Source organism: Narcine bancroftii, chromosome 3 (genome assembly GCF_036971445.1).
Source record: "Narcine bancroftii isolate sNarBan1 chromosome 3, sNarBan1.hap1, whole genome shotgun sequence".
In the NCBI taxonomy this organism is placed as follows: domain Eukaryota; kingdom Metazoa; phylum Chordata; class Chondrichthyes; order Torpediniformes; family Narcinidae; genus Narcine; species Narcine bancroftii.
The window spans coordinates 243,443,596-243,456,697 of record NC_091471.1 but is presented as its reverse complement, the minus strand read 5'-3'; positions in this window follow the sequence as shown (position 1 = coordinate 243,456,697).

The window sequence follows — 13,102 nt, the reverse complement described above, 5'->3', positions numbered from 1 at the left end:
TGATTTATACATTTGTGTCAGTACAGAGACAATGAAAATGAAATATATTATGATTCACAGTTCAAAGATGTGGCATCCCAACATTAGTATCACATGGGGCTTAGACACCAAAAGTAAATGCTGAGCAGATGCCATTTGAGCTGTGTGCATTACAAGTCAAGGCTTGTCTTAACATTTAAAATTCATCAGGTGGAATTGAGTTGAATTTGTCCTGCCTGCTATCCAGGCAAGTCAAGCCATAGAGGCGCCTGCGTAGAAAAGAAAATACGGAGGGAATTTTTTTAAGCCCGTGGGAGGTAAATCTGTGGAATTTCTTGCCACAGGCAGTTGCGGAGGCCAGGACATTGGGTGCATTTAAGGCAGAGACTGATCAACCGATCATCCAATGAGCCAGGGAATCAAAGGTTATGGGGAGAAAGAACAGAGATGTGGAGGAATTTCTCTAGCCAGAGGGAGGTAAATCTGAGGAATTTGTTGCCACAGGCAGTTGTGGAGGTCAGGTCATTGGGTGTATTTAAGGCAAAGATTGGGAGGTTCTTGATTAGCCAAGGCATCAAAGATAACAGAGAAAAGGCAGTGGGGCTGTGGGGAAATGGATCAGCTCACGATTAAATACTTATTAAAAGTTATTATAATTATTTTTTCCAGAAATAAAGTATATTCACAATAAATTATTTACCAAAAGGAAAACCATTCAAATTCCTTTCATATCCTTAGTGTCATATCCATACATTTCCATCAATGAACATTGTTACATACATCCTCCATTAGTATCCCCACTGTTGGCGTAGTGGGACAGACAGGGTTTCAAATCCTGCTCCAGCAATCAGGACAGACATGAGTTTGAATCCCGCACCAGCAATTGGGACAGACAGGGGTTCGAATCCTGCACCAGTAATCGTGACAGACAGGAGTTCAGATCCGGCACTGTCTGTAAGGACAGTGTCTGCATGGGCTTTCTCCAGGGAGAAGCCTCTGGTTTCCTACCACCCTTCCAAACGTACCGGGGGAGTAGGATAATGGGGTGTAAATTGGATGGCACGGTCCAAAATGGACCTGTTACCGCGCTGCACGTCTAAATTTAAAATTTAACACCTTTGGGTGCCAAGCTCTACTTAACCTTGGTGGCCCCCTGAGAGACACGGAGAGAGGGCATACCTGGCGGATGCAGAGGGAATGTCTCCTAGTTGCATTGAGAGAGGTGACAGTCTACCACGAAGGTCCATTTGTCCCAGGGAACTGAACTCTTGGGCTGATGGTCCCTGTGAACAAAGAGCCTCCACTTTTTAATAATTTGGCCACATAAAAAAAAACACATGTTAAAACAACACTGGGCTGCAATATCTAAGACCATTAACATTAAATAATTTAACTCTGGCATTTGAGGGGATTAAAATTACGCCAGGGGATTCCAGGAATGGTGTACTGATCAAATGCAGTGTTGTCCATCCCCTCCCTCCTGAGCCCGAACGCTATGAACAGTCATGAGTCACCCCTTAGCGCAGGTTGGAGTGGAACCGTGATTCCCCCCTCCCCTCCCCTCCTCCTGCCGCAGCCTTTACACCACCTCCCCTCCCACTGCGCCTTTACCCAGGTTGGCGTGTGCATTGACGCGAGAGCCTTGTTGCCAGCGCGTCTGATCTGAAGGTTGCAGCCTCCATGTGTCCTTGTGTGCGTCAAAAGTGATTGTGGGGGAGGCGTTTCAATGAGTTAATCGATTCCGTTTCCACACCCCCTCCTCCTTCCTGCCCAACCCACCCCCCTCCCCCCGACACGACAATGCGAGGAGGAGCGGTGACAGCAAGGGTGTAGACGCCCCGTTCATCTAAACCGGGCAGAATTGTGCCTCGTGTTAACACTATCCTCCCTGTAACACTATTTCACGGAGGTTGGACATTCTCCCACCAGGGTTATTGGTTCCTGTATATCTCGTCCACTAGTTCATGCTTGGGAGTTCTAGAAATGCTGCAGGAACTCAACAGGTCTTGCAGTGCCCATAGGAGGTATATATATATATATATATATATATATATATAAAACGTTTCGAGCTGGAGCCCTTTTCTCCAAGGTATGTTAAAAGTCAGCAGGTGCCTGAAAGACTTGAGGGGGGGAGAGAATGAGAAAATTGGCAGGGGAAGGAGTACAGGGCCTTTGGCTGTGGATAGGACAGGTGAGAATTGATGGGGAGGAGGGAAAGATGGGCTCATTGAGATCGATGGGAATGCCATCCGGTTGGTGGGTGCCCAGATAGAAGATGAGCTCTTGTTCCTCTGATTTGGCAGGTGGTCTCAGTCTGCCCGTCCGTGAGATCCTGGACAGACGTCCCACCAAGGGCATTGGGCAGGGAATTGAAATTGGCGACCGCTGGGAGATCCACGCTATTTGTGGTGGACAGAGTTGGGGGGGGGGGGATCAACAAAGTGATCTGCATTTGGTCTCTCCTATATAGAGAAGGTCACAATGGGGAGAACCGGAAGCAGTCGATGACCCCCTGGCTTCACTTGGGGTCCTGAATGGTGGTGAGGGAGGAGGTGCGTGCACAAGTGGAGCACGGTCACAGGGGCCAAGGAAGTCATTGGTGGGAAGGGAGGAGTGGACAAGGAAGTTTCAGGGGGAGAAGACCCAGTGGAAGGCAAGGAGGGGAGAAGGGAAGATGTGTCTGGTGGTGGGATTATGTAAGAGGTGACAGAATTGGCAGAGGATCATCTATGAGTTCTTAAAAGGAAGTTACTGGAGGATGAGGTTTGACCCAGCACTGCCCAGAACAACAGTGGACTGGAGTTGCTTAGAACATAAGAAATAGGAGCAGGAGTCGGCCATCCGGCCCGTTGAGCCTGCGTTGCCATTCAGATCAGGGCTGATCTGATGATTGACTCATCTCCTGCCTTTCCCCATATCCCTTAATTCTCCTACTTTGTAAAAATCTATCCAGCCTTGTCTTAAATATATTGACTGAGGTCGTCTCCATGAGCAGCAAATTCCACAGATTCACCACCCTCTGGGAAAAGCAGTTCCTCCTCATCTCCATCCTAAATCTACTGCAGTACTTTTCCTGGTATCTGAAGTTCTGAGTACAGAAAAGATCCAAAAACCAAACTTTTTTTTTGTGGTGCTGACATGACGCCACAAGTTGAAAAAACATTAGGACCCAACTTGGGAAAAAAATGTCATGTGACCTCCTTACATACGCAAAAGATACGCGCTCAGAGTCCGCCAGTAAACTGGAAGAAGAGGATGGTGAAATTTTTAACATCGATAGTGAGGCTCCAGTTGTTCATTCACTGACTAATGGTGAAATAGCTGAAATTGCTCTGCATGAAGATTAATTAGTTGACAATGCTGAAACAGTGCCACCAGACAACATGTTGATGGGCTTATTGATTCACTAGAGCAGCGTGCATTCATAACAGAAGAAGAAATCATGTCAGTTTATAAAATCTAAGACAAAAACCATTGTTAATGAGGTAATATTTGAATAAGCCATTGAGGAGAATTTCTAGCATTTGTTGCTGCATTTATCTTCTTTTGTAAGCAGAGATCAAGTTGTTTTTTGGTATGTATTAAACATTATTTAATGCTCGAATAGCCTGCTGTTATTGTTTGTTGTTGTTTAACCACTGGTACAAGTATTGCATTGAGCTGCTTAAAGCCATTGTTCCGTTAACCAGAAAAACGTCCAGTCCCAAGTGTTTTGGATATGGGGAAATGTACCGTACCCTGAATCTTGAGGTGATGTCCCCTTGTTCTGGTCTACCTCACCAATAGGAATTACTCATATTATCTATGCCACTCATAATTCTCTATGTTTCTATTAAATCCCTCCCCCCTCATTCTTCTAATTACCAACAAGTACAGCCCCAGACGCCTCCATCTCTCTTCTGCTGCTCTTTGCTGGTGTGCCAAATCTTGGTGGTCAGCAGTGATATTCACTTCTTTAGAGGTGGCTCTTAGAATAACTTGGAGTAACTGGTTCGATTACACCACAGTCTCCTGTCACAGGCTGCAACACGACCCAGAGGTGGACATTCAGAAAAGCTCTCCACACACATGGGCTCAATTGGAGCCAAGTCAAAAGTGGAAGTATCTCCCGGCATAGAACATCTCCAAGCTGTTACGGGGTTGAATCTGCCTCTGTCCATAAGGATTTTGCATGTTTTTCCCGTGTTTGTGCTGGTTCCCTTTAGGAGCACTGGTTTCCTTCCCCGTTCCCAAGACACACGGGGTTAGTAGGGTAATTAGTCACATGGGACTAATTGAGCGGCATGGGCCAGAAGGACCTGTCACCGTGTTGTATCTCTAAATTAAATTTTCAAAAATAAATTCAAATTAATTTAGACCCAACTAGCCTACACCCCCGGTACATTTTGAAGAGTGGGGGGGGCGGGCAAACCGGAGCCCCCAGGGAAAATCCACATAGACATGGGGAGAGCATACAAACTCTTTACAGACAGTGCAGGATCCGAACCCCAGGTCCCGATCGCTGCCGCTGCAAAGACGATGCGCTAACCTTTATACCAACTGTGCCACTGTAGAGCACAGTACAGGTGCTTCTGCCCACAATCTCGAGCTTACCTTTGGAAATGTAGCCCACAACAATCTAATTTTTTCCCAAACTCATACGTAAGATTTGGGGCAATCCACTTCTTCCTGCCGGATCAGCAATCTCCTTCAGCTCATTTGGCCTCAAGACCAATGTGACCATTTATGGTCATCAAGTGCTGAGGTGTAGCCAGGACATATCTGACCAAGACAGTTCACAACATCCCACAACGCTATTACAACGCCAGTGGTTGGGGTTCGAATCCCACGCTGTCTGTAAGGAGTTTGTACATTCTCCCAATGCCTGCAGTTTCCTCCCAACCTTCAATACGTAGCGGGTTGTAGATTAATTGGGCAGCTTGGGTTGTGGGCCAGAATGGCCTGTCACCATGCTATATGTATGTCTAAATTAAAATTAATCCAAATGGAGAGGACAATGCTTTCATTCCTCTTCTGATGTTAAAATCTATATTAATTTCTATTGTAATCAATCAAAATATTCCATTTGTACATCATAACACTTTTTTTTTCAAATAAGAAGGTTGTTAGATTATTCTTACAGGTAAATTATATAATAAAATGTTGGCTAATGTTGACACTGTTGAGCTGAGAAGTTTTGAAGAAATATTTTCACCCCCACCTGATATACTCACTGATTTTGGGAGGGAGCTTTTTACTAAATACTATTCTTGATCATTCTTCCTCTAGACCTGCTGTTCTAAGTACATCAGCAGCTGTTTTTTTAAAACAAATTTTGGTATTTCAGATGTATGGCATTTTTAATACCCTAATAATAGAAAATATTCCTTTTTTTTCAAATGTGCGTCCTTCCTACTCTAGGATTGATTATTTTTAATAGATAATCAATTGATTCTGTTTACCAAATCATGTGAATATCAAGGAATTGTAATGAAGTATTCTATACTAAGCTACTATAGACGGCAGTGTGCACATTGTTGAGTTGATGTATACGCGGGGAAGCTGATGTAAACGCAATGCAGGACTGATACCTCCAGGCTTGCATGCTGGGTTTATATACATCACTGCTTCTCTCACATGGACAGGAAGTAATGTCATCGGTGATGTCATCCACCCGGATTAAAAACCAGTGTTGGATGCAGGTCAATTTCCTGCAGTTTTCCACAGCACGTCCTCCATTTTGGTCTCTCGCTAGTAAGTGGGTCACCACAGAATAGTGATATCTGATTGTGCTCCAGTTATCTTTGAATTTACCAAAAGGCATTGGAGTTTTAATTCTACTTTACTCTCAGACGATGACTTTTTGAACTTTATGGAAGAACAAATACAATATTTTTCGCTACAAATTCTTCGCCAACTACTTCAAATTTGATTGTATGGGATACTATGAAAGAATATCTGAGAGGGCAAATTATTTCTTACACAGTTAATATAAAGAAGAACTAATAAAGAAAGATTAGAATTAATTAATCAGATTACACATAGTGATTTACAATATGCTCAAGTCAAGGATCCTGATTTATATAAAAGGAAAGTTGAACTCAAAACTAAATTTTATCTTCTGTTACAGATTACAGATATGTTTTTGGGAGATCAATTGGGGCAGGTTTTTTAGTGTAGGTCACATACAAACACTTTAAAGCAGATCTAATTTAAAATAATGGAGCTCTGCTCATGCTAGACAGTCTGGTGCCAAGAGACTTTGCAAAGGCTTTGGAGAATGCCAAAGAGACTTCACTAATAGATTGTTGTTTACAAAAAAGGCAACAGATGAAAGAACTCATCAGAGCCACAGACTGTCTGGAGTGGAACTTGCTGTTCTAAGAGGGTCATGTGATTTTGCAAGCAGAGAGAGAAAAACAGGCTTTTTCTCTCTGAGAGAGAGAGAGAGAGAGACAGAGACAGAGATCAGTTCTACAGTTTTACAGTTCAGCAGCAGCAACTGGGACTGGAACAGGACAAGCTTGTGGAAAACCCCATTTGGAAGACAGGATGTGAGTGCTTAGTTCAGCCTGGTCAAAGCCTTTGTGGTCCATGCAAGAGGAGAGGACTGGCTGCCTAATGTTTCATTTGAAATAAGAGAAATAAAAAGGAACTCTGTGGTGACCTGAAAGAAAGAGGTTATCATCTGGAGGACCCTGAGGGGCAAGTTTCTTTGGCAAGACACTGAAGTGGCTGGTTACAAGGAATCAGTTGTGGGTGTCCAGAGAACATCAAATCTCTCTCTCTGAAAACTGACAAGAACTTTCCTGAGCGGTAACCATTTACGTTTCAAGCACCAAAACCTGGTGAACTTCATAACTGTTAAATTCTGTGCACAGTCTAAGAAATGCCTACAACCAGTGAACATGGAGGAGCGGAGAAGTGAGATTGGACTGTGAATCAAAGAACCTTTCTGAACTTACACACTTGTGTGCTTAGGATTAGAAGGGGGTTAAGTTATTAATGATAAGTTAAAGTGTGATTCTGTTTTCATGTTTAAAGATAATTAAAAGCAACTTTTGTTTAAGTGACCCTTTGTCTTGGTCATAAGCAATGCTATTGCTGCTGGGTTTTGGGGTCGTCTGGGCTCGTCACGCTTCTTTCTAAAAATAAAAAAATAAAAAATAATAACCTGCGCAGTAAAATCAGAGTCTCGTGACTCAGTGTCATTCCTCCCACAAGGCCAGAGCTGCTGCGTACTCCATCCTCAGCACAAGCTCTGGCAAAGCATCATTCAGTAAGTTATAGGGAGCTGTCCAATCTCAGGATCCTGTGCTGTTCATCAGCACAAATGTTGGTGGCTTATTAAGGATGAAAGAGTTCATTTTCATAGAGCAGTGATCAGTTCAAAGAGGAAATTGAAACACATTCACACCACAGCCAGTTTCTACCCGATCCAATCTTAAGAACTCTCAGTTCTCTACCTCAGCCCTTCTCAATGGGGGCACATTTAAAGGGGACGGATATTATAATTTTTATTAATGTTTTATCTAGTCGGTAGAACTACAGAAGAAAACCAACTAAATGACTGCTTCACAGGGAAGGGGACCCATCAACTTTGGGTGGAGTCTGAGCCCAAAGTAAAAGTTGAGCACGGCTGCTCAAACCTTGCCCACATTTGGCTGAGGCCAGAGAGAGCAGCTCCACTTGGTTTGGGTGGGGGGGGGGGGGAGGGGGGAGAGGCAGCAATTAACTTCCGTCAAGCGGGGAGTGGGGGGAAATGGAAGCCATCTTTGAAGTGGTGCTCAGTTCCTTGAGGGCTATGATTGAAGAAATAAAGAGAAGCCCATTAGAAATAGAGCAACGCCGGAAAACAGCAGATATTTTTGACAGGGAGCATTTGTGGTTTGGCGCACATCACCAGAAAGGTCATTGGATGCAGGTCATTGGATGCAGATCCCAAGGACTGAGCTTCAGTCCTGACTCATGGTGCTTTCTGCGTAGAGTAAACACATCACCACTTCCCCCAGCTGCTCTGGTTTTCTCCCACTTCCCAAAGACATGCAGGTTGGTCAGTTAATTGGCAAGTGGTAGAACTGGGGGGAGTTAAAAGAAAGTTGGATTTTCTTTTTAAAAATGGGACCAATACAGTTCAAATTCATATATCATCCGATTGCTCGTACAACCCAATGAAACAGCGTTCTCCGGTCCTAGGTGGGAGCACACAGCAAGCACACCGCCAGACAGGTGATACATATGCAGGACAAATATACATATACAAAACAGATAAATATTCTTTAATAAATAGTAGAATTTCAGGTTTGTATGAGCAGTTCATTCAGCATTCTCACTGCCTGTGGGAAGAAGCTGTTTCTCACCTGGTGATGGTACAAGAGATACTCTTGTATCTCCTTCCCAATGGGAGCAGCTGAAAGATGCTGTGTGTGGGGGGAAGGGGTCCTCAACGATTTCACACACTCCCCCCCAACTTCAGACAATGATCCTGGTTGATCACATCGATGGTGGGAGTGAGAGACCCCAGTGATCCTCTCTGCCACTCTGTGGATTGATCTCCAATCCATTTCTCCGCAGCAGCCGTACCGCAGTGCGATGCAGCTGGCCAGAATGCTCTCAAGAGAGAGCTCCTGTAGAAGGTTGGCGTAATGGTGGCCAGTAGCCTTGCCTGTTTCAGTCTTCTCAGGAAGTGCAGTCGCTGTTGTGCCCTCCTGACAAGTGAGGAGATGTGGTGTGTCCAGGATAGGTCACTTAAGTGGACTCCAAGGAACTTAAGTGCGCTCCACTACCGAGTTATGAGTAGTGGAGGGTGGTCGTTCCCGGTCCTCCTAAAGTCCACCATCATCTCCTTCGACTTGTCCACATTGAGACTCTCACCACAAATCACGAGACTTTCCATCTCTTCTCTGTAGAGCGATTCATCATTGTGGCCTGATGAGTCTGTTGGAACTGGATCAGGTGTTGCAGTCGTGGGTCAGTAGTGTGAACAAGACTGGGCTGAGTTAAAACTAGTTTCATTTCTGTAGTGATATTAACTGGCTGCATCTAATATATCATTTCATCATTTTCATTAACTCTTTAATATTCCAAAGGTTGATTACACGAATAAAAGGCTCATCAGCCGCAAGACTACATTAACACTGAGAGTGCTGTACAAATTGTCTGAATGGTAAATTGGCCTTTTCACACACCAAAGCTCTGCAATTTCACCCTCCTCAAGCTTTTTCTCCTTCTTCAGAGGGTGTGTTAAAATCTCTTGCCCAAAGATCATCTATCTGGTTTTTGATTGATGATGGCCCTGGCCTTTCATAACATTTCAATGCCTACCTTGATAAGAAGTAAGATTCCTTTTATTGTCATGTAATGGCTCTCTCTCTCTCTCTTAGCCTCTATCTGTCGTGATTGACCACAGGTTACTGCGCCTCTGGTAGTCGCTGGTTTGTTTAGCAGTATCGACTGTGGCTCTGGAGGCCGACCCAGAATGGCGGGCTCTGCCACAGTTGCTGCAAATATAGGGCATCGTTGAATTGTTGCCCGCTGTGCTCTTTGCTTAGCTCTCCACTCCTCAAATCGACTCAAGATCACTCTAGGCGTTGATGAAGAGTACCTCGCCATTCATTGTGCTCGTCTGCTGTAACCCCCCACCCACTCCCCCGTCCAGAACTCGATGTTGATTTTTAAGGCTTTCCTGTCGCGCTTGCAGAGGTCCTTGTAGCAAAGCTTGGGGTCGACCACCATTCCTCTTGCATGTGATATTACACGAAATTGCCTTCTGCCTGTCGTCAGATAAACGAAGAGGCGCCATTAGTGTTGCCCATTACTATAAGAGAGAAAGAGAAGCAAAAAGCTTCCCTTCCGAGACACTGCGTGCCCATGGATTCACCTCCAGCATTCACGGAGCCTCCGTAGCTGCAGAGACTCAGTTCAATCCCATTGGCTGCCCGGATCAAGGAGCAGACTAGACAAGAGGACATGTGTTTAAGTCGAAGGGGAAAATTTAAAGGAGATGTGCTAAATGTTTTGCATAGTAAAATTCTGGGGACTTTGCTGGAGGTGAATTTTCTGAACTATTGGATGTGACCTCAATTAATGCTTAGATATTAAGCTGTGTTTTAATGAATTTTACAGTGAAGGAATTAAGGATAATGGGTGTAGACAAAGTAAATACAAGCAGGCCTTTTCCACTGAGTTCAGAGAGATAAAAACTAGAGGGCATGGTTTAGGAGTGAAAGGGGAAAAGTTTGAAGGGAAAACAAGGGGGCACCTTTTCATCTAGAAAGTGGTGGGAGTGTGGAACAAGCCACCAGCTGAATTGGTTAATGCAGGCTCAATTTTGACATTTAAGAAAAATTTGGACAAGTACATGGAAGGGAGGGGTATGGAGGGATATGGTCCAGGTCAGTGGGTCAAGGTAGTATAATATAAAAGCGTAATGCGGGAGAAACTCACCAGTTCAAACGGTGTACTTTATATAGCAAAAATAAAGAATCATAACCAATGTTTCGGGCTCGAGCCCTTCATTAAGGTAGAATAATGGTTTGGCACAGAGAAGAAGGGCCAAAGGGCCTGTTTCTGTTCTGTGGGGATTTAGCCGACCTAGTGAGTGGAAAGAGAGCACTGGAATCATTCTTGATGAGACAGTGGCTGGATCATCGGGATTTCCAAATATTTCTATTCTGGATGAATGGAGTTGTGTTGCAGTACCATTGTCAGATGATTAACGCTGCCTTGTCGCCCTCTGGTGGTAAGAGGCAGTACGACTATAAATGTAATATCAATGCAATTGTAGCCCCTGGTAGAATTGCTCAACACTGGCGACCTCATCTCCCCAGAGCCTTTGGCTCGGAACGTCAGCCCACTGATGCTGAGTTCTTCCAGCAGGTTGCATCTACCTTCAAATTCCAGCATCTGCAGTCTCCTGGAGGGATTGGAGCCTCATGAAGTAAAAGGGTGCAATACAAAAACGCACTGGAGAAACCCAGCATCCATGGGAAAGAAAGGGTAAAGAGTAAATTGGAGCATAACGGACATTTCCTTTTCTTTCCCAATGTTTATTAGTGAACCAAACAATTGTTTGGACAGAGTCCCTGCTGCTACATTTAATTAATAAAATATGTAGGACAGTGACAAATCTGAGAATCTGTCACTGGATAGTACATCCAAGCCCCTAGATTATAGGCTTAATGATGGAATTAGAATCAAAATTTATTGTCATGAACAGGTCATGAAATTTGTGGTTTTAAAACTTTCCTATCAGATTTCACTTTTTGGATATAGCCTATTTTTGTGATTTCCTGTTGTATTTTAAATCCACTTCCAAGCGTACAAAACCACAAAGTGCAACATATCATTTTCTGCATTCGCACTTGGACGTCTTCCCTGCTGATCTTGGCGCAGTCAGTGACGAACACGGTGAAAGGTCTCACCAGGACATTGCGACCACGGAAAAGCAGGATCAGGGCATCATTGTTGGATGCTGGCACGAGAGGCATCAGATGCCGAGTACAAATGAAAATCAGTGGGAAACCATTTTTAGGTCAGTTGAACTAACGCAATGTGTCAGCATCATAATGCGATTAAACCTGCTAAATTCAATCAAAGTTAACATTTCGCCAACTTTCCACTTGATGCAGAAAATCTGAAATTATCTTTATGCAATCAGCTGGAAGTTGCCTATCATAACCTCATTTTTTTCCCCCAGGAAGCTAAACTTTTAAAAGGAAATTGTCCAGTATTATCTATGGTGGACTGGGATATTAAACTTCAAGACAGGTCAGCAGATAAAGTATAGCAGATATTCAAACCTTGGTTCATATGGACAGCAGGCACTTATCCCAGTTTGAAAGGAGGATTCCATCAGTAAGAGGCATAACCTGTGATAACAAAGCTCAAGGATAATGTTGAGCCATACAAAGTGGTGAGGCTGATGGTGGTGTAGGCCGCAGGACGCTTTCAGGATCTAGCGGAAAAAGACTGAAAACCTCGGGAGGAAAGACAATGATTTTGAGAGAAAATGTGTGCATAGTATCAAAACAGCTAGTGTCCATGGATATATAAAAATGAAAGCAAAAACTAAGGTAGATCTGGCATCACGAGAGAACAAGGCTGATGGATTAATAATGTAGCGGCCTATCTGATGGCACTACCTTAGGCAAGTGGCAATAAATTACACTGGAGACAGTAGAGTCAGGAATCAGTGCCTTTATTGTTCTTAACCACAGCTTTTATAGTTCCCTCTGCGTGTTTCACGCTGAGCCTTCTGGGAGGTGGTAGTAACGTCACTTTCCATCCTCGGGTGTCGGATGCCATAAAAAGCGCAGGCTCTTATTCGTGCGCTTTTCCTAATTGCTGGTGTCTGGCTTGTAGCTGGAGGACTGGGACATCGTTGGATGCTATCCGCTCTGGTAACGTGCTTGCTAAAATGCTGCGGCTGCGTGTGATTCTGTTATACGCATGGGGCTCCCGCTTCACTAACAGGAATGAAAGCACCCTGAGGTTAGATGACAACATGGGTTAAGGGAGAAAGGGGAAAAGTTTAAGGGAAATTTTGGGGATACTCCTTCACGCAGAGAGACGAGTGTGGAATGAGCTGCCAGCTGAATTGGTGAATGCAGACTCAATTTTGTGATTTAAGAAAAAAAATTTGGACAGGTAAAAGGATGGGAGCGGTACGGAGGGATAGGTTCCAAGCGCAGGTCAGTGGGACAAGGCACAGACTAGAAGGGCCTGTTTCTGCACTGTCCTTATGTTTCTAAATGACAGATACAATTAATCAATTATTTCCATGTCTTCGTCATGGAGGACATTGTAAATATTCTTAATGTGATAGATGGTCAAAATTTCAAATAAGAACTTTTTCTTTCATACTGCGCTCTTGTAAAAATCCCAATCACAAGGGACAAAGTAAGAAACGAACATATTTCCTGGAATCATCATCAGGATTTGTCGCCATCTGCACCCAAGGGTTTTAAAGGAAGTAACTCCAGATATAGAGGATCCATTGGTTGGAGTTTTAAAGTTCCCAGAGATTGGAAAATTCCCTTGTTTAATAAGGAAGGCACAAGGTGGGGAACTTTACATCGGTTAACACCCATTGTGGACACAATGCTAGAGTCAAAACTATTTAGGAAATTTGAATATCATCAAA